This window comes from Arvicola amphibius, chromosome 6 (assembly GCF_903992535.2).
Source record: "Arvicola amphibius chromosome 6, mArvAmp1.2, whole genome shotgun sequence".
In the NCBI taxonomy this organism is placed as follows: domain Eukaryota; kingdom Metazoa; phylum Chordata; class Mammalia; order Rodentia; family Cricetidae; genus Arvicola; species Arvicola amphibius.
In genome coordinates this window covers 52,549,558-52,569,282 of record NC_052052.2, presented here as the reverse complement: position 1 = coordinate 52,569,282, position 19,725 = coordinate 52,549,558, and the positions used below count along the sequence as shown (strand labels likewise).

The window sequence follows — 19,725 nt, the reverse complement described above, 5'->3', positions numbered from 1 at the left end:
CGGGAGGACTGTAGGACTCAGAGATGGTGGGTGACTCTAAGGAAACAGTCTTCCAGGCACAACAGGGCTGATATGCATATTAATACAGAGACTGTGAGAGAATCCACAAGACCCAACAGGCTCAAATCAGTAAAACCCCAGCATGAAGAGGAAGCAGGTACAAAGCCCCAACCCTACCCAATAAGCTATTTGCAAACTGATAGCTGTTGGGAAAGGAAAATATTTTCTCTAATGGAGTGTCACTGGGTAGATCAACCACACTGCAGGCCACATCCCATACCCAGGAATAATTGGCCAAAACAACACAGACCACACAAAGAAACCAGGGTAAATGAAGGTTCAAGATCTCCTGAAGAGTGTGTTTGTCTCAAACGTATTAAGATTGGAGTAATATCCTCTAAATTAGAAATCAAATAGACAGAGGAAAATCTTCATTGAAGACAAACTCTGACGTGTACCCTAAACCAATGTTACACAAATTATTCCCTTGGCTGCTTACAAAGGTCAGTGTTACAACTTCTGAGATGGCTCCCAAAGACCCAATCCCCAGGGGTGCTTGGCTCAGAGTGGCATCTGTTAATGCTGTTAAAGCACCGTCCATGTTGAATGACAGTTACCTGCTGTAAACACTTTCTGAGTTTTTGTTTGTTGATGTTGTTTTTGAATAAGCTAAGATGTTTATGCTGGGCATTCTGACATGAACTGACTACCATTAAGCTCCTTCTTGGTGCTTGGATGCTTAGAGTGGAGGCAGGGGAGACAAGCAGACCCTCCTTGGCGGCAGCCAGCTGGACCATCTTGGTGGCACTGGCTGCTTTGTACTCTGCATGTCAACAATATCTCTTGCTGACAAAGCACAATTCCAGCCCCGGAAGACACTATTCCAGCCATAACTGCTCCAAATAACCTGCACCAGAATTTTTGCCATCACAAGCCTCAAGCTCCTGAAGCTGTTTCATACCAGCCACAGAGGGGAGCCTTTCTCTTGGTAGACAAGTAGAGACAGACTGCACTTGATCTAAACATAGTCTTTTATGCAAATGATGAAAAACCCATGCCACGCCCCTCTTCTGGCCATATAAGCAGGCTATCTGGCTCACTTTTCATCAGAAGACACTCTGTAGTGCTGATGTCTGATATTGCAATGTTAGGGTCATTAAAAAGCTGGCAGTGGTCTTTTCTTCCTTGATTTTTATCATCAATAGTAGAACAGGCTGAGGTGAAGAGACAGCAAAAGTAACAGACGGAAACAAGAGCAGGAAAGGGTAGGCCGATGGGTTCAAGAGTGACCGGGAGCGCAGGTGATGCACAGCAGAGGCCAGAACCTGCAGGCCGTCCTCACTGGAAGAGGTCTAGGGAAAAGTACTAAGGGAGAAGGATACCAAGACCCTATTAGAGCAGACTGCCCCAATCCTGAGGCCTGCTCAGAAATGGTAATGGATGCAGACCCTGCCTGCTTGTCACTAAAGAAGAAAGCAAAGGATTCCACTAGCTTCCATGAGCCAGGGTCACTGCCATTTAAATCCTAGCACAACAAGCTTCCGACTTGAGCATCTAGAGGTGCAACTCTCTGGCCTCGAAAGTTTGGGACAATATGGTGAACAGCGTGACAACCCAGAAGGAACTGAATCCTGCCAAAACTCATGATGTGAACATGAAAGGATGTTTCTTCAAGTCTAGCTCTCAGGTGAGACCACAGCCCGAGTTCTCACAACCCGTGAGAGGTGGTGTGCCAGACAAGCCAGGAAAGCTGACTCGCGTTCTGACCCACAGAAACTGTGGCACCAAGAAATATCTGCCTTTTGAAGCTCCAGAATTTAGGATGGTTACTTACACCATGACAGGCAATTACACACAGCCTTTCTCTCGAAGTTACTGAATCAACGTTTTCCTTTCTTTCTCTTTCAGTTTTCGAGACAAGGTTTCTCTGTGTATCCCTGGCTGTCCTGGAACTCACTCTATAGACCAGCCTGGCCTCAGACTCAGAGATCTGCCTCCCTCTACCTCCCAAGTGCTGGCATTAAAGGTGCCCACTACCAGTGCCCAGCTTTTAATTGGTGTTTTTATGATGAGGTCCACAACTCTTGGACAACGATTCTGCTTCTGCATGTTTCACTAGCTGCAATGGCAATTTCTTTAAAAAAAAAAAAAAAGTATAATATCAGAATAGTCCTGAATCTTCTTCTGCAAAGTCTTGAAATCATTGTCCTATGTAAGCATCTAGAGGAGCGCTTACACAACACACAGGTGATATTACCAAATCACTGCACTATGAAGTGAACTCAAGAGAGATGCATACTGCCTCTAGGACTGCCGAGGATGGGCTCATGGAAACTAAACTCAGAACTCAATGAAGAAGGCCAATATTCTCCTAAATGTGGAATATAGAAAAATAATTACATTTTAGTATGCTATGAATGTAACCAAATAGATAATATTCCTAAAAGAGTAAGACATACGATAGGGATGTTTCTATGAAGTATAATACAGAACAACCCATAAATAGCACTATTAGATGGATCTACAAAGAAAGCACAGCAATTTAACCATCACTCTGCTGATGAAAGGTCCCTGTTGCAGTCCATCACATGTATGATTTATTTTACTCAGCATTGCTGCTGTGACGTTTTCCTTATGAGATGCAGCAGTTTGCTAATACTCGTTGCTATATTAATGTTCTAATATATGAAGAGAACACAAGTTAATTGTTTCTTATACTATGGATGGATATTTGAAATATTTTCAAACTTCTTGCTTTATGAATACTAGGAACATTTTAGGCTGAGGATGTAGTGCGCTGGCAGAGAGCATACATGCAGGATTAGGCCCCAGCTGCTGGGTCTAGACGTGTATAAACTGGGTGCATGGTACACACCTGTAATCCTAATACTCCAGGCATAGGCCGTAAAAATCAAAACCATCTTCACCTTTCTTTCACTGTTCTTCTGGTGTGATATGAAACACAGTTCTAAACAGGTACACGTGTAGGCGTCAAAATACAACCACTAAAGCTCCAAAAAGAGCTTGCGCCGCTTGGCTGTCAGTTTTAGCCTCTCTGGTGGCAGTGTGAAGGCCCTTCATTGTGGAGCTGTGAAGACTAACATCATCTAGCACCTAACTATTTCTCTTCTTTCTCAAGAATTGGACAATTTATCTCCCTTGTAAACATAGCCATAAAGATTAGTGTAATCATAAACATAAAACAGAATAATAAACATACTAAGTATTCTCAGTCTTAAAAAAAAACAATGCAAAAAAGAAATAAAATGTAAAAACCCTAGAGGTTCCGGAGTGCTAACAGCATTCCTTTGCTTAACTGAGAGGTGGTGATATATCTATTCAAATTACATTAATTTGTCATCTTTTAAAGACTCCCAAGGGTAAACCAACAACCTGGATATTAGAACTATTAAAGATAAGGCAACAGCTATTTTGACCATGCTTAGTGAAGTAAAGTACTGTCTGGATGAGGGAAGTGACAGGTGTCTCAATAGAGACACTGAAAACACACACACAAAAAAAGTCAAATGGAGATTTCATAATTGAAATGTACAATTTACAAGACTTTAGAGGATACTGTACAGGCTTAACACAAGACTGAGGTAAAATCGGAATGAATTAGTGAATTTTAAAATAGTCTAGTAAATTAATCAGAACAATAGAAAAACTTTTCTCTCAACAAAGCCTCAGGGATCTTTGTGATAATGTCAAAAAGGCTAATGTATAAGTAACTGAAGTCTCAGAACATGAGAAGAAAAAAATAAAGCAAATATTAGGGGTGGCAGTCCAAAAATTGGCATATTACACACAAAAATAATAGTTTATATACCGTGGACTTAGAGACTACAGAGGACCAGAAGACAATTGATCAAACAGCAGCCGAGTGCCACGAGGGGCAAAGGAAGGCAAGGCAGAATTCTGCACTCAGTGAAAATAACAAGAATGAAGGAAGCTCCACTTCTGGTCAAAATGAAGTAACAGGAAATGAATTTACTCATCCACAGGAACAACTGAAACCCAAAGAGAGCACTGAAGCAACAGTCCTGAATTCAGCAGCAATGGCAACACAGGCGGACTCCGGGAAGAAGGAACACCCAAGGAATGGCCTATGACTGTTCCGAGATCGTCCAGGACACAGAGCAGGGGAAACGGACCCACATAGAGCACAGATGACTCCCTCAGTTGAGGAAGTCAAGTTTAAGTTCAGAAAGACTGGGGCAACAAGAGTTCTCAGGAAGTGCAGCAGAGGGAAAAGCCACACAAAAAGAGAACAAGACCTGCCACGGATCCCTACAAACATGCAACCGAGCACTGAAGCGACCTCATGGATCCCCACAAACACGCAACTGAGCACTGAAGCGACCTCATGGATTCCCACAAACACGCAACTGAGCACTGAAGTGACCTCATGGATCCCCACAAACACTCAACTGAGCACTGAAGCAACCTGAGGCCAAGGAAGGGATGGAGTAGCTGTAGCCCCCACATGGCCAGGCACAGTCCCTGCTCACACAGCCAGGTAGAGAGTCTTAAAGCTTCACACAGACAGAGGGTGTCTCAGTTCCAAGAAATAATTAGCCCTAGGTTGAATGGGACACAGTTCTGCCTGCCAGATATCAACAGCAAGAACAGAAAGCCTCAAACTCTTTACAATAACTACGTCTCAATAAAAAGGTCCATGACTACTTACACAAATAAAATGCAGTACACCCAGCAAAGTAACATGCAGAATGAGTGGCGTTCAAGCAAAAGATGTTAGGTCTGCAAAGAAATCCGGAAACTCTCCATACCAACACAACCTAAACAAGCCCAGAACTGGCACAACTGCTAGAATTAAAAGGACAAAGCATTTATTCAAAAGGTTTAGAACTGATTCCTACAAGTCCAGACAATATACAGATACAGACAATAGACAGGGACTTTCTTAAAGGGAATACGACAATGTGTAACATGAGAGACACATTGAATGGGGTCAACAGCAGCTTAGGTTGGTGAATTTATAAAGATAGATGATTTTATCAAATGAACAGAGCATTAGTGAGATTTGCTAAAATCACTGCTCTATTTGTCTAATTGGAGTGCTCAAAGAAAAATGAAGAAATATCAACAAGAATATCTGAAGAAATGATGGCCCTACATCTTCCAAATGTGGCCTGAGAAATAAAATGACAAATATAAGAATCTAAATATTCTTAAATGACAGCATAATAGGAAGAAAATGCAGTAAACCACACTGTAATCAGCTCTTTCTTAATTAGCGGTAAGGGAAATTCTAGAGTTTGCTGCTAATGGAGGACTATTTGGGGATAAATATAATGAAGTACTGATCCATGTGACAGTAGCAGAGGAATGATAAAATTAAAAAGCCAGGTGCCCACTCCAGGCTTCTGTTTGTACGTCCTGGTAGGCAAGCCCAAGTATAAATAGAAGATCAGGGTTGCCAGCGGCTGGGAGAAGAAAAAAGCATCTTTCCCAGATTAAAATGATTTCTGGACTTCAATAACAACAAATCGTAATTCTGGATAAGTCAGTGAACTGCACTTTTTTTAATTTATTTATTTATTATGTATACAATATCCTGTCTGTCTGTATGCCTGCAGGCCAGAAGAGGGCACCAGACCCCCATTACAGATGGTTGTGCCCACCATGTGGTTGCTGGGAATTGAACTCAGGACCTTTGGAAGAGCAGGCAGTGCTCTTAACCTCTGAGCCATCTCTCCAGCCCCTGAACTGCACTTTTAAAGGGTGACCTTTACATGTGTGAATGGAAGATCAACAAGATGGAGATTAAAGTGAGAGGAATGCACTAAGGAGCACTGCTGGCCCAGCCCTCTTCCACTCCACCAGAATTCCGTAAAAGTACCAGACCGAGTGGCGACAAATTTGCAAAGTTTTAAGTACAAGTCCGAGATTTAATTACTGCATTTAAATATTTTCAATGTGCCTGATACGGAAGGTGAGATAGCTATTGTAAGAATAGAAATGGGGCTGTTCCACTATCAAACACTTTTCCTATCAGCTGACAAAAAGAAGCTGTCTCTTAGCCTGATGGCAATGAAAGGCAGAAGATGAATCGCTGCCTGTGGAAACCAATTTATTTAGTCCCTCGGAGTGGCTGTTATTTATGACTTGTCAACACACGCTGTTAGTGCAATTAAACAGAAAAATCGGAAATTCTCTCCACTCTCCAACCCTACCTTTTACAAGAAAGAGTACACACATGTAAAACGTGCAAATCACATCTGAAGTTCATTGTGGCTTTACTATTTTGCTGATGTTGTCACACATCTGCAACATTTATTGCTTTGACTTGTTGGACTGAAATGCTTACAGGGACCGCTGTGAAAACATATGTGGGATCCTCCATTTCAAAATAACACAAACCCCACGTTTAAAACAAGGCACTGATAGAATGTTCACTGAAAGCCTGAGACAGTAAGCTCATGACTAAGGAAGAGCATGGCTTCTTAACGGTTGTGTAGGAAAGTCTTACAGATAAGGTATTCTGCACATACTTGTTACATGAAAAATGCATTATAAAATTTGACTTTGACCAGACCTCCACAAGGTTTTCATCATGTAGCTGCAATCAACCATACGCACACACATGCACATGTGTGTGTGCGCGCACACACACACACAAACTCTTATTCATATTATTATAAATACCAGACCTATAATAGCAACTGTTTCCATGGAAAAGAATATCTGGGAGAGCAGAGAGCTGTAAGCAGTATTTCTTAACTACGTCACTTATCTGCCAAACACAACAGGCAGTTATTCTGAATGATGTTTCTCATTGAATTTATATCTTTATTTTTTTTGCTTTTGTTTTGTGGGGTCTGGGGAGCATTGCTTTTTTTTTAAGATTTATGTTATGTATTCAAATGTTTTGTCTGCATGTATGTACATCACATATGTCCCTAGTACCCTTTTGACCATGGAGGTCAAAAGAGGGCATTAGATTCCTTGGAACTGAAGCTATGAATGATTGTGAACTACCACATAGGTGCTGGGAACCAAACCTCGGTCCCCTGCAAGAGTAGCAAGTGCTCTAAAACACTGAGCCATCTCCTCAGCCCTGTTTTCTGAACTCTATGTAGACTAGGCTGGCCTTGAACTTAGAGACTCACCTGTCTCTGCCTCCTGAATACTGGAATTAAAGACATGAAACACTATGATTTGCTTAATTTATACCTCTTAAGTACCAAATCCAGCTCACTAGCTGTGGGCCTCTAGGAGCTTTCAATAATAAACACACGCTTTTAAGTGACAGCAAGGGACTGTGCACCCGAAGTACACAAGTTCACTTCTTTTCATTCCATTGTTTCATTCTATTGTTACACTCCTTTCATTCTGTTCTATTGAAAAAGAATCCCCATTGTTTCCAGCAAACTTAAAGAATGTGATTGCAACCAAGGCACAATTCAAATTCAAATACGTGTAAGTGCATTTAATAGTGTGTTTTCAAACAGCTGCCTCAAGTTGATGTCACATTTGCCTAGTAAATCAAGAACAGAAGCTCGAATAGTTTCAACAAAATATTTTTGCAATGAAATCTACTTGCCAAAATCCCACACGAATCCTACTTCTTGCAGACTGACTCATCATTAGAAACATCACTTATCATGCGATACCTGCTATGATACATGCAGAATGCTGTTTGCCTTTACTTCTTTCCCTGTTGTACATACTTCCTCTGCATGTCTCCCAACATATCCTACCTCCAACATTCACTGACCCTGAAGGATAAGCAACCATAGTTTACATATATTTTAGAATACTAAGATTTTGCGATTTCTTAATTATATGTGGGACATCTTGCTATCATAAGGATACTGGCCAGCCATATGGTTTTCTTGTTTGTGCAAATGTGTTCTCTCCAGATTGTAGTCTGCCTTTTTTGTTTCATTTCTTATATCCCTGTGAAATGAGTCTCAATATGATTGCATGTGTACACACACATCAATATATAATTTATTTAGTGAAAAAGTTTACATACCACTAATTTAATTAACAGATTATGATTTAGAAATACAGAAAAATCAGTACAACCATTAAATTATATCTAGATAGGATTCTCGATATTATTCTCTTTTGTACAAGACAGCTGCAACACCCACAATATTGCAAAGAAATTAGGAACTAAGGAAACAAAGGTTTTCTAAAAAAAAAAAAATTCTTGCAGCTCAAAATGAATGAATATTCATGTACTTTTGATAACCGAAACCCATTTATGGGAGAAGAGACGAGAAAAAAGAACCACATTTGAGTAACTATGTGAAAAAATAAACTTAGATTCTTCAAAATGCAATTCAAAATGAATATTAAAAATGAGTTTGGTCTACTCACAAAAAAGAAACGTTAAATGTATTGATATTTAAAACTAGATCTCATCTAACTGAAAAACAAAAGTGAAGGCTGGAGAGATGGCTCAGTGGTTAGGAGCACAGCTTGCTCTTGCAGAGAACCAGAGTTCGGTTCCCAACACCCACATCTAGCAATTCACAAGGGCCTGTAACTCCAGCTCCAGGAGAATCTGACACCTTCTGGGCTCTGTAGGCACTGCACTCGTGTGCATAAACCCACACATAAACGCACACATTAACATGTAGCATTGAAAAAGGAAAACGTCCCTGGGCAGGTAAAGCCCCCTGCCACCAAGTCTGAGAAGCCGAGATGGAAGCCTGGAGCTGACATGGCTGAAGGAGAGAACCCATTCCCATGAACTGTTTTCCCATGAACTAGTTCTGTAGACTACGCTGACCTCAAACAGCGATCCAATCCGCTTGCCTCTGCCTCCCCAGTGCTAAGATTGAAGGCAAGTGCCGTCACCACCACGTGGCTGCTTGTTGTTATTGTTGTTGTTGATTTGATTTTTTATTTTTAAGTTTTTTTTTTTCCTCAACGACCAATTAAGGTGAAAGATAAAATGTAGAAAAAGGAGTTTACTAGAAACTACACACACACACACACACACACACACACACACAAATAAATATATCTAAATTTTTTAAAATACTGTTTTGGTTCTAAGAGTATAAAATTTCTACCTAAAAATTAAAGGATAAGCCGGGCAGTGGGGGCGCACGCCTTGAATCCCAGCATTTGGGAGGCAGAGGCAGGTGGATCTCTGTGAGTTCGAGGCCAGTCTGGTCTACAAAGTGAGTTCCAGGAAATCTAGGACTGTTACCCAGAGAAACACTGTCTCGAAAAACAAAACAACAACAACAACACACACAAGCACAAATTAAAAGACAAGTTTTCAGAAAAAGTTCATGATAGATATTTTTCTTACTATTTTTATGAAGTTCCTTGTGGATGCGTATGTGGGTGTAAGTATGAATGCACATATGTTTTCATGAATATTAAAGCTAAGGTCATTCACCTTGTTTTTAAACACAAGATCTCTCAGGTCTGGGGACTGTCCATTAAACCAGCTAGGCTGACTGGTAAGCGAGCCTAAAGGATCTGCCTATCTTTCCCTCCCCAGCGCTGAAATAACAGGCATGCATCATCATGCCTAGCTTTTTAAATATGCACTTTAAAAACCTAGCTCAGAGTCTCTTCCTGAATGAGTTCTCTCCTAAGACTCTTTCTTAATATTTACAGACTGAGAATGAAACAAAGTTGTTGGTGGGATTTTGTTTGTTTTTCTTTTGCTTTTGCTTTTGGTTTTCCAAGACAGATTTCTCTGTCTAACAGCCCTAGCTGTCCTGGAACTAGTTCTGTAGACTACGCTGACCTCAAACAGCGATCCAATCCGCTTGCCTCTGCCTCCCCAGTGCTAAGATTGAAGGCAAGTGCCGTCACCACCACGTGGCTGCTTGTTGTTATTGTTGTTGTTGATTTGATTTTTTATTTTTAAGTTTTTTTTTTCCTCAACGACCAATTAAGGTGAAAGATAAAATGTAGAAAAAGGAGTTTACTAGTGAAGTGAGCCAAAGGAGGGAGGAAGAGCAGACAGAAATGGTTATTCAGGAAGGGCCGCTCCAAAGCAGGTTAAGGCAGTTAACTATTCACACAAAGGTTCTGTTCACAAAGTTTCATAAGAACTATACACAGACCAATCAAAATTTTATTTTCTACCAACCACTCACAAATAATTCCAAACCAACTAGCAATAAAATGTGTTCAGTGTTGATGATTTACTCTTAAGAGCAATTATAACTTAAAAGTTCCTGAATTTCACGACAATAAACGTAATTAAAGGTTAATTTTGAGGGCTCAAAATAACTATCAATGACATGTTAATCCTTCATTAAGGACTATCAAGCTTTTGAAAACAATCAATATTGGTTCATACATCAGTGGAATCATGAAAACCCAGGCCTTATATTGTCAAATGTTGGTGTAGCATATTCTGCCAGAACTGGTAAAGATGGTTTCATTTACTCAACATAGAAACCTGTAAGCAACATGAGAGGCTTTTTCCATATAGACTAAAATTCATATCCTGGCAAGAAGCGTTCCCAATTCTGACAGGTTTCCCACCTACCAACAGAGCAGGAAGGATGAATCTTAAGGTGGCTAGGGCAGCTAACTGAACAAGCACTAAGGAAGGTGGATGAGTTGTCCTCCGCAATTTTGTAACCATGCAGTATGTAGCTGGTGTTTTGTTTTCTCCACTGATTAGAGCAGCAATCTGATAAACTAGTGCACAGCAAAAACTTTTTTTACAGCCTGCAGAATACATAAATACTCAGTTTACATATTTTAATGTTAATAGCAAGAACTATAAATATGAAATTTGACAAGAAAATACATTATTTTTAACTCTTAAATTTGGCTACAAATAAGGAAAAAGAATAAATGATTTTTTCTTTCTCTATACACTACAGGTTTTTTGTAGAAATAAAAAGGTTTATATAATAATAAGTAAAAGTCCCCATAATCAAATTGCAATCTGGTATCTTAGTGTCATTGATATTTTATGTCACATTTACTAACAGCAAAATCTTACAAAAAGCTATCTTTTTTCACTAGGAGAGATAAAACTTTATCATGCTTATGGATGTTTCTAGAATCTCTTTTAGGCAGAGTTTTTTTTTAGGGGATGGATGATTTTTAGTTTTCCTTCTATTTTATAATAGGCCAACAAACATGGTAGGTATAAATATAAATTTGCTATTCTAATGATTCTAAATATATAAGAAATGGAACCTTATTCAAAAATCCCACACCAAATGTGTTTATAAGGGGCAAATCTATTACAAGATTTCTCAATTTTTTTAGCTTTGATAAGAATATATTCTACAGAGAAGATATGCTAAAACAGTAGAGTAATTAAAAAATAAAAAACCACTTACCTTTTACAGTGACAATGAATTCTAGTCTCTTAAATTTTTTAAAAAACATTAAAACATTGGTCCTTTTAAATCTCTATGTTGTAGGTTTTAAATCTGAAGCACTTTCTCTTTTATAATCAAGACCTATTTCGTGCCTCACTACTGTGGAGTCTCCTATCCCCGTTCCTTTCCACCACACAGGCTACCTTTCCCTTCTCTTTCAGAATCTCACTTCCAGGGAGGTCTTGCTGCTCTGGATCCAAGGCCTTCCTCACACATCCAGCTTCCCATGAGCTCTTGGCTCCAACTGCCAACTGACTTGGAGAGCACAGCAGAGGGCAGCAGAGAAGAGCGGGGGGGGGGGGGGGGGGGGGAGTGTGCAGAAGAAAAGTAAGATGACAACCTGCAGCCTTTAAACCAGCTACACAAGAGAAAACAACAGCTCAGTCCTTGTACAACTCAATCCTTGTGAACATTGTGCATACCCAATGAAAGAAAAATGTCATTACAGCAAAAAGAAAGATGCACCTAACAAACTCCTTGAGATGTACAAGTCCCAGAGCAGAAACAAAAGTAGCACAAAGCCAGGCATGGTGGTGCACACCTTTAATCCCAGCTCTTGGGAGGCAGAGGCAAGCGACTCTGAGTTCAAAGCCAGCCTGGTCTACAGAGTGAGCTCCAGGACAGCCAGGGCTACACAGAGAAAGAAAATAATAAAACAGAAAAAAACACAACTTTCCCCCAAAAAGTTACTCACAGGTAATGAACTCTAGTGAGAATTATTGGAAGGCCTTCCAGAGACAGACTTCAAAGGGATTTTAACTAAATTCAAACAACTCAAAGAGTATATAAACATACTCCCAAGAAGACAAAAACAATAAGCTGAATGAAATGCAGAGGCCAATCCAAGATATGAAAATAGAATTCAGTAAAGAGGTATAAATTGCTGAAGGAAAGCAATGGTACCGGAAACCAAAGTCAGTCAGTTAAATGAAAGCTTGAACGGAAAGCCTCACCAACACACCAACACAATGGATCACATGGAAACAAAGTGGAGGAACTGGGTCATTCAGTTAAGCCCAACGGAAACTTTCTTCTTTGTTGTTTTTGTTTTCTTGAGGTTTTGTTTGTTTGTTTGTGTTGTTGTTGTTGTTGTTTTTCAAAACAGGGTTTCTCTGTACAGCCTTGGAGCCTGTCTTAGAACTCACTCTGAAGGCCAGACTGGCTTCGAACTCTCAGAGATAATTTATATTTTATAACTTTTTAACTTATATATCTTTTAAAGATGGCACTTTTATAGAATGATAAAACCGACTTATAAACATGTTTTCAGTAGCTCATTTTTTTTTATAAGGTGACAATGGTTTGGACTCTGATATGGAAGAGGAGGCAGATGATGGCTGTAAGGTGGCATCCGATTTAATCAGTCAGTAAGTTAAAACACAAACACTTTCATTTTCATTTCTAAATTTGTTATTCTGAGCGAAATTCTGAAAATGTGACAATGTAGGAAATTTGTTGTTAAAATTTTTACGGGTTCAACCAGTATTCTTCATAATGAAGACAAAGTGTAGATGCCTGGAAAAGGTGATACTGCCTAACAGGTTCCTGCAGACTGAAATGATCCATCCTGAAGGGAAGCTGATTTAGCAAGGAAATACACCCTAATAGAAATCCCAGAAACTGACAATATTCAGTATCCATAACTCAAATGAAGAAACTCAAGACAAACTGAGCCACCAAAATAGGATGCTCTTCCACATGTAGATGTGCAGTAGGCTTCAGACAGTCGCTATTCTTAAGCTGCATCACTGTGGGGCTCAAGCCTCACAACAGCAATTGAATTTAACTCCCTTATCCCATATTCCTTTCAGTAACTCCAATAAATGTCATTGGTTCAACAACAACAACAAAAAATGTGTGTGTGCTTGTATGTGTGTATTGTCACATGTTGGTGGGGGAGGCTAGAGGAGGGCAGCTGCCTAAAGTGGATGTTGGGAGAATAGGAAGTGCTCTTAACTGCTGAGCCATCATTGAAGATTATGATTGTTTTTCTAAGGGTGTGTGTGTGTGTGTGAGAGAGAGAACCTTTATATACATATGTGTGTGTGTGTGTGTGTGTGTGTGTGTGTATAAAAGTTTTTGAACTATTTTTACATGTGCATTTATTTATATGTGTACATTGTAAATATATATAATTGGAATATTGTGATGATAAAAAGTACTTGAGATTTTGAGAACCACTGTCAGCGGGCAAAGCATGAGTAAGTGCATGAAAAAGTACTACATGTTTAAGCTGAAGTCTAGAGTTTTTCATGTTTAATAGCATATTATTGAGTAAGTATAACTCAGAGGGACAGTTTCACATTAAAAGTGTAGAGAGGGGCTGAGGAATTGGCTCAGCAGTTAAAAGCACTAGTTGCTCCTCTAGAGGACCCCAGTTCAATTCCCAGCACCCCCATTGTTCCTCATAACCATCCTTAATTTCAACTCCATGGAACCTGATGCCCACTCCTTACCTCCTTGGACACCAGGCGTTATGTGGTGCACTTACATGTAGGCAAAGCACTCATAAATAAAATTAACCTAAGAAAAAATTGTGTTTTGTTTTGCTTTTTCAAGACAGGGTTTCTCTGTGTAGCTCTGGCTATCCTGGAACTCACTCTGTAGACCAGGCTGGTCTCAAATTCACAAAGATCTGTCTGCCTTTACCTCCTGAGTGCTGGGATTAAAGCATGTGCAACCACCGCCCAGCTGTAAACAGTTTTTAAAATACTAATGAGACACAATAGAAGTTTGAGACACCATGAAAAGATCTAACCTTCAAAGTAAGTGCACAGAAAATAATACCATAATGAAGATGTAGAGAATTTATCAGTAAAATCATAGAAGAAAATGGAAAGATGTCTGTCTAGGTACAAGAGGCCTACAGAATACCAAATAACATGGGACCAGAAAAGGCATTCCCAACATATTACAGTTAAACCATTAAAAGCACGGAATAAACAAGGGTATTGACAGTGACTCCATATGTACACCTGACACGACTGTCCTGGCACACTCCTGGAAGGACCACAGGCTGCTCTACTAGGATGAAGGTCAGTCTGGCCAGCCCAGCCAACTGAAATGCATGTTCCATTCTGAAGCCACTACCTTACGGACACTAATATCTCATGTCACATTAAAAGAGGAATATATATATATATATATATACACGTGTGTATATATGTATGTATACTATATATAGTATACATTATATATATATCGAGACAGGGTTTCTCTTTATAGCCTTGGCTATCCTGGAACTCGCTCTGTAGACCAGGCTGGCCTCAAACTCACAGAGATTCACCTGCCTCTACTTTCCAAGAACTGGAATTAAAGGCATGTGCCACCACCAGTCGGCCTTAAAAAGGGAACATTTACAACATAACAACAGCAAAATCTTTTGAAAGTTAAATATAGAATTATTTTTCCTTTATCACAAAAAATACTGGCAAAGAAAACTAGAAAGAGGAAGGAAAAGGATGAAAATTAAAAGCAATTAAAAGAATTTAAAATCAGATAATCCAGAAAAATAGGTAAAACCAAAACAAACAGGAAACACTTACCCAGGAATTAATACTTAAAAAGCTTCCCAGAAGTGAATGTATGAAAATCCTCACCCTGACACTTCATCAGGCAATTTCAGAACAGAGGCTAAAGATCAGACTCGAAAAGCTTCCAAAGTGAAAGAGACAACATGCATTAAGGATCAAAAATCAGCTGACAAATGGACTCTCAAGAGCTTAAGTAAGCCAAAAGGCACTGGTATGGTGCTTCTGATGATGTCAAGCCCACATTTCTTTCTCATATAAAGTTTTGATAAGGTTGTGTAGAACTGAGTCATATTGAGTCACACCAATGAACCAAATAGTGTTCATGCAGTCTTTCAAAGGAAGCTACCGGAGTAGGAGGGTCATCATAATGAGGAGCAAAAGCTAAAGAGGACAGATTGTTCAGAAAATGGAGATCCAATAGCAGGGAAAACCAATCAATCCAGAGTCAGTAGAAACGCAAAAGAAGGGGGGGAGGGAGAGAGAGAAGAAGAGAGGGAGAGGGAGGGAAGGAACGAAGGAAGGAAGGAAGGAAATCCATTGTGTCTCTGGATCTAATTGAATCTAATATTGGGGTATAAATACAGAACCCTGAGAAAATGAAGCAATAAGGCAATCATATTAATTCCAAAATAATTGCAAAAATTAACCAAAGAAGAAAATACCACATACATGTCCCATCATCCAGCTATAGAGTACTTACATAGCCAAACTATTATAAATACCAAATGCTAACTTTAACAGAAAAAAGTGAGGTGTTCTGTATGAGAAGGGTGAAGGAAGATGGTGTCTAGAAAAGCAGTATAAGAACTAAAATTGAATCTTCCTAGTCCATAGTAGACCAGCAGATAAAACCTAGAGCAGAGATATCACAGAGTAATATAAGAATCACGGTGTCTGGGTGATACAAATACTACAGAACAGTAAAAGACTTGAACGTGGTTTTCTCTGAGTAGTGATAGCTGGCTATAAAAAGGACAAAATAATATCAAACTGCTCTTTTTCACTGTAAACATTGGGAGGAAAAACTGCATATTGTAGTTTCCAATTTTGTGTTTAGGAATTTCTTTTTGTATGTGTGTGTATATGTGGTTTTTTCTATTTATGTGGTTTTGTTGTTTTTGTTTGCCTGTTTTCTAAAGAGAGAGAAAGAAGGGATGTGGAGTTTGCTGGATGGGAATCTGGGAGGAGTTGTGAGAGGGAAAACCGTGACCAGAACATATGAGAAAAAAAAAATTCAATTAAATAAAAACCTCAACTTGAAATTACTTATGATAAGTAATATGTTGAAAATAACCTAAGTTTATGGGCAAAAGTGAATAATTCTGAGCAATATACATACCAAGAGATTCTGACAACCAAGACATTAATTGGGTAAAGGGAAAGTCACAGCTAGACTGCAGTTCATAGCAAGGAGTCAGAGAACAAAGGATCACAGCTGTTCTGTTCGGAACTGCAGGAGAAAGGGAATGGAGGGGCTAAGAAACACTTAAGAGCTCTGTTTCGTAAATCATATGGTCTTACTATATTAGAATTACAGACTGTTGTAGCTGCAAGGAGCTGTTTACACGGCTAACCATGTGTTTCCCTCACTCTGCAGCTATTTGGACAAGATTACACAGCAGCTCAGCATGGAATCTGAACTCTTGCTCTTTATTCCCACACCTATTACATCATAAGGCATCTACCTTTTCAACCACGTGTGTGGTCTGCATATGTGTGTATTCAGGTTCACACATGCAAGGCTGGAGGTTATCTGTGGAAATCTCCTTCCATCCATCATTCTCTGACTTACTGAGGCAGGGTCTCCCAGTCTGAACCCAGAACTCACCACTGCACAGTCTAAGTAGACAGCTTGCTCTGGTGCACAAGTGTCTCCAACTTAGAAGCACTGGGATTACAGGTGGGATGTCACACACAGTATTTCCATGTTTCAGGGACTCACACTCAAGCCCTTATTTTGTGTGACAGGTGCTTCATCCATGGATCTACATCTCAAATAATGCACCTCAAATACTAAATATGAAATATACTCGAGTGCTTACCAGAAATAATTAACACTTCATTTAAAAAAGGGATCCAGTGATTGGAATCCACAGGATTGCCTGTGGTTCCAGTACTTAGGAAGATGAAGCAACAAAAGGACTACCCTAAGTTTCAGGCCTGCCTGAGCTAATGGTAAGTTCAGGCATGGACTACATTGCAAAACCATGTCTCTGGCCAACAAGAGGACTCGGTGGACAAAATCGAAAGCTAGCACGCTGAAGACCTAATTTAATTCCAGAACCAAAGGGTAGATAAATGATCCTGGAAGGTTGTCCTCTGACCTCCACACAAACACCACTGAATGTGTGTGTGTGTGTCCCAGACACACAAATCAATTTTTAATTAAAAACTACTTTAATTTAAAACTTTTTCATCTCGTTGGGTGGTGGTGGTGCACACACTCCTTTAATCCCAGCACTCTGGAGGCAGAGGCAGGTGGATCTCTGTGAGTTCAAGGCCAGCCTCATCTACAAGAGCTAGTTCCAGGACAGGCTCCAAAGTTACAGAGAAACCCTGTCTTGGAAAACAAAACAACAACAACAAAAAAAAACCTTTTTCATCTCAAAAGGTTGCCTTGGGGCTAGAGAGGTGGTTGAGCGGTTAAGAGTATACAATGCTCTTGAAAAGGATCCAAATTGGGTTCTCCGCATTCACATAAAGCTCTTACAACTGCTTTATCAGGGCTCCATAGGTGCTGCACTCACAAGCACACAAACATAAAACTGAAAAAAAAAAATAAATCTTTTTAAACTCTACTTGTTAAGGTAAAAAGTGAAAAACAGGGAATGGGTCCCAATTTCACTAACCATGCTGTTCTGGGGGGCCCGGCATGCCACCATAGAGTCTGAAGAACATGGACAACCTGGGATAGCAGTATTGCCTGCCTACCACCTCTTCTTGAATATGAAGAAAAAGTACACACGGGGCTGATTTCTGAGGAACTCTTCCAGTTCCTTTATCCTAAAACTGCTGTAACAAGACCCTACATACTGGGAACTGGGCTATTCTTGTATTTTCTATCCAAAAAAAAATAAATAAATGCAAGTAACCCAGAGACCTTCCCTGCCATATCAAGAAGGGTTAACTGTCTATGTGATTAAAAATTATAGTGCCTCTATTGGAGAATTTATTGATAAATTTAGTAAGCAAAAAAAAAAAAAAAAAAAGTTCAACTAGAAGTAAAGAAAGTGACCACCAAGGGATTCATGGAAAAGGGACAGCAAGCACTGATTCAGAAGCAGGGTTACCTCTGATGCTCAGAAGAACATCACTATGGCCATGGAGGTCACTTACCAGGAATGGCTGTACATGGCTACACAGTACAGGAGGTAAAGAGTTACCTGGACTACCGTATTCCCGTACAGGACACGATGGTGGACTGGGAGAAGCATGTGATACAGAGCATCTCGACACAGTGGGGAAAGGAGGCAACAGCCACATGCCCCGCACATCTAACGCTGCTGGTGCATGACTGTCTCTCTCAATTGCAACAGCCAGGCACCGTTCACTAATGGGACCTGCGCTGTGTGTCAAAAACCCTCCTGTATTGCTAGCTATTGAAATTATAGATTCATTTAGTGACTTAAATCCATTCTCCAGTAAGGTACTTCAGATCCTTGACCTGCGTCTGAAGCTGTTTGGCTTTTGAATAAGCAATCTGCAGCAACTTGCTGACTGACTAAAATAACCAAGTTACAGTGTACACTTGTAACTAATTATACTATCTTGCAATAAATTGACAAATGGAAAAAAATAGTGAAAGATGAAATTTTAAAGCACTGATCTTTAGTTTGTAAGACAAACAGGCAGTCGAAGGAAAAAAAATAACTCACTTCTTTTCCAAATTTTTATGAAGAAACAGAACTGAGAAATGTTAACATCTTTAAGCTGCTCAAATTATAGATTTACAAATGTTTGTCCACCTTGAAAATGGAAATAGAAATGTATATTTTACTGTAATTTGTATTAGTGTTCAAACTATGAAGAACTCCCCTATTCAGATAAGTGATCATGGCCTGGGATCCAATGCTTGACTCAAAACAAGCTCTGAGAACAGACTTACAATAATAAACAGCCTAGTAATCTTAAAGAATTGCTAGTACTCTACAAAAAGACCCTTTACTTAAAATAACTGCTCATTAATGCTGAGAACCCATCACCAGCATTCAAGACTTGGGTTAAAGCCAGATATGGTGGCACACACCATCAGCCTGGCACTGGAGGCAGTAGGAGGGTAAGATAGGGCCAGTCTGTACAACAAACGAGATCACGGCCCCAGAATAGGGGACATAATCAGGCTCCCTCCCCAAAAAACACATTTGGGTCATTTTCCTAGTCATGTTAAAACTGTGTGACGGGGGCTGGAGAGATGGCTCAGTGGTTAAGAGCATTGCCTGCTCTTCCAAAGGTCCTGAGTTCAATTTCCGGCAACCACATGGTGGCTCACAACCATCTGTAATGAGGTCTGGTGCCCTCTTCTGACCTGTAGACATACACACAGACAGACTATTGTAAACATAATAAATAAATAATAGTTTTAAAAAAAAAAAAAAAACAAACTGTGTGACATTAAATGGAAAAATTGGGCCCTTTTAACTTAATTATTAATTTTAGCTCAAGAATTCTCCTCATTTTACAAAAGAATTACATATACGAAGAGGTAGTTCTCACATCTTCACCTATCAGTCTACTTCATCCTCAAAAGCCTCCTTAGAGCCATTGAGTGACTGTCCCTGAGTTGGGGGTTATGTAGTGGCCGTAGAATTACATGGTCTTTATTCCATCACAACACATTTCTA

The 19,725-nt window shown here is 39.7% G+C and overlaps 1 pseudogene; it reads left to right on the top strand.

Moving 5' to 3' along the window:
* Nucleotides 1-1,594: 1,594 nt before the first annotated feature.
* On the top strand, nucleotides 1,595-18,438 carry LOC119817263 (annotated as a pseudogene).
* The last annotated feature ends 1,287 nt before the right edge of the window (nucleotides 18,439-19,725 follow it).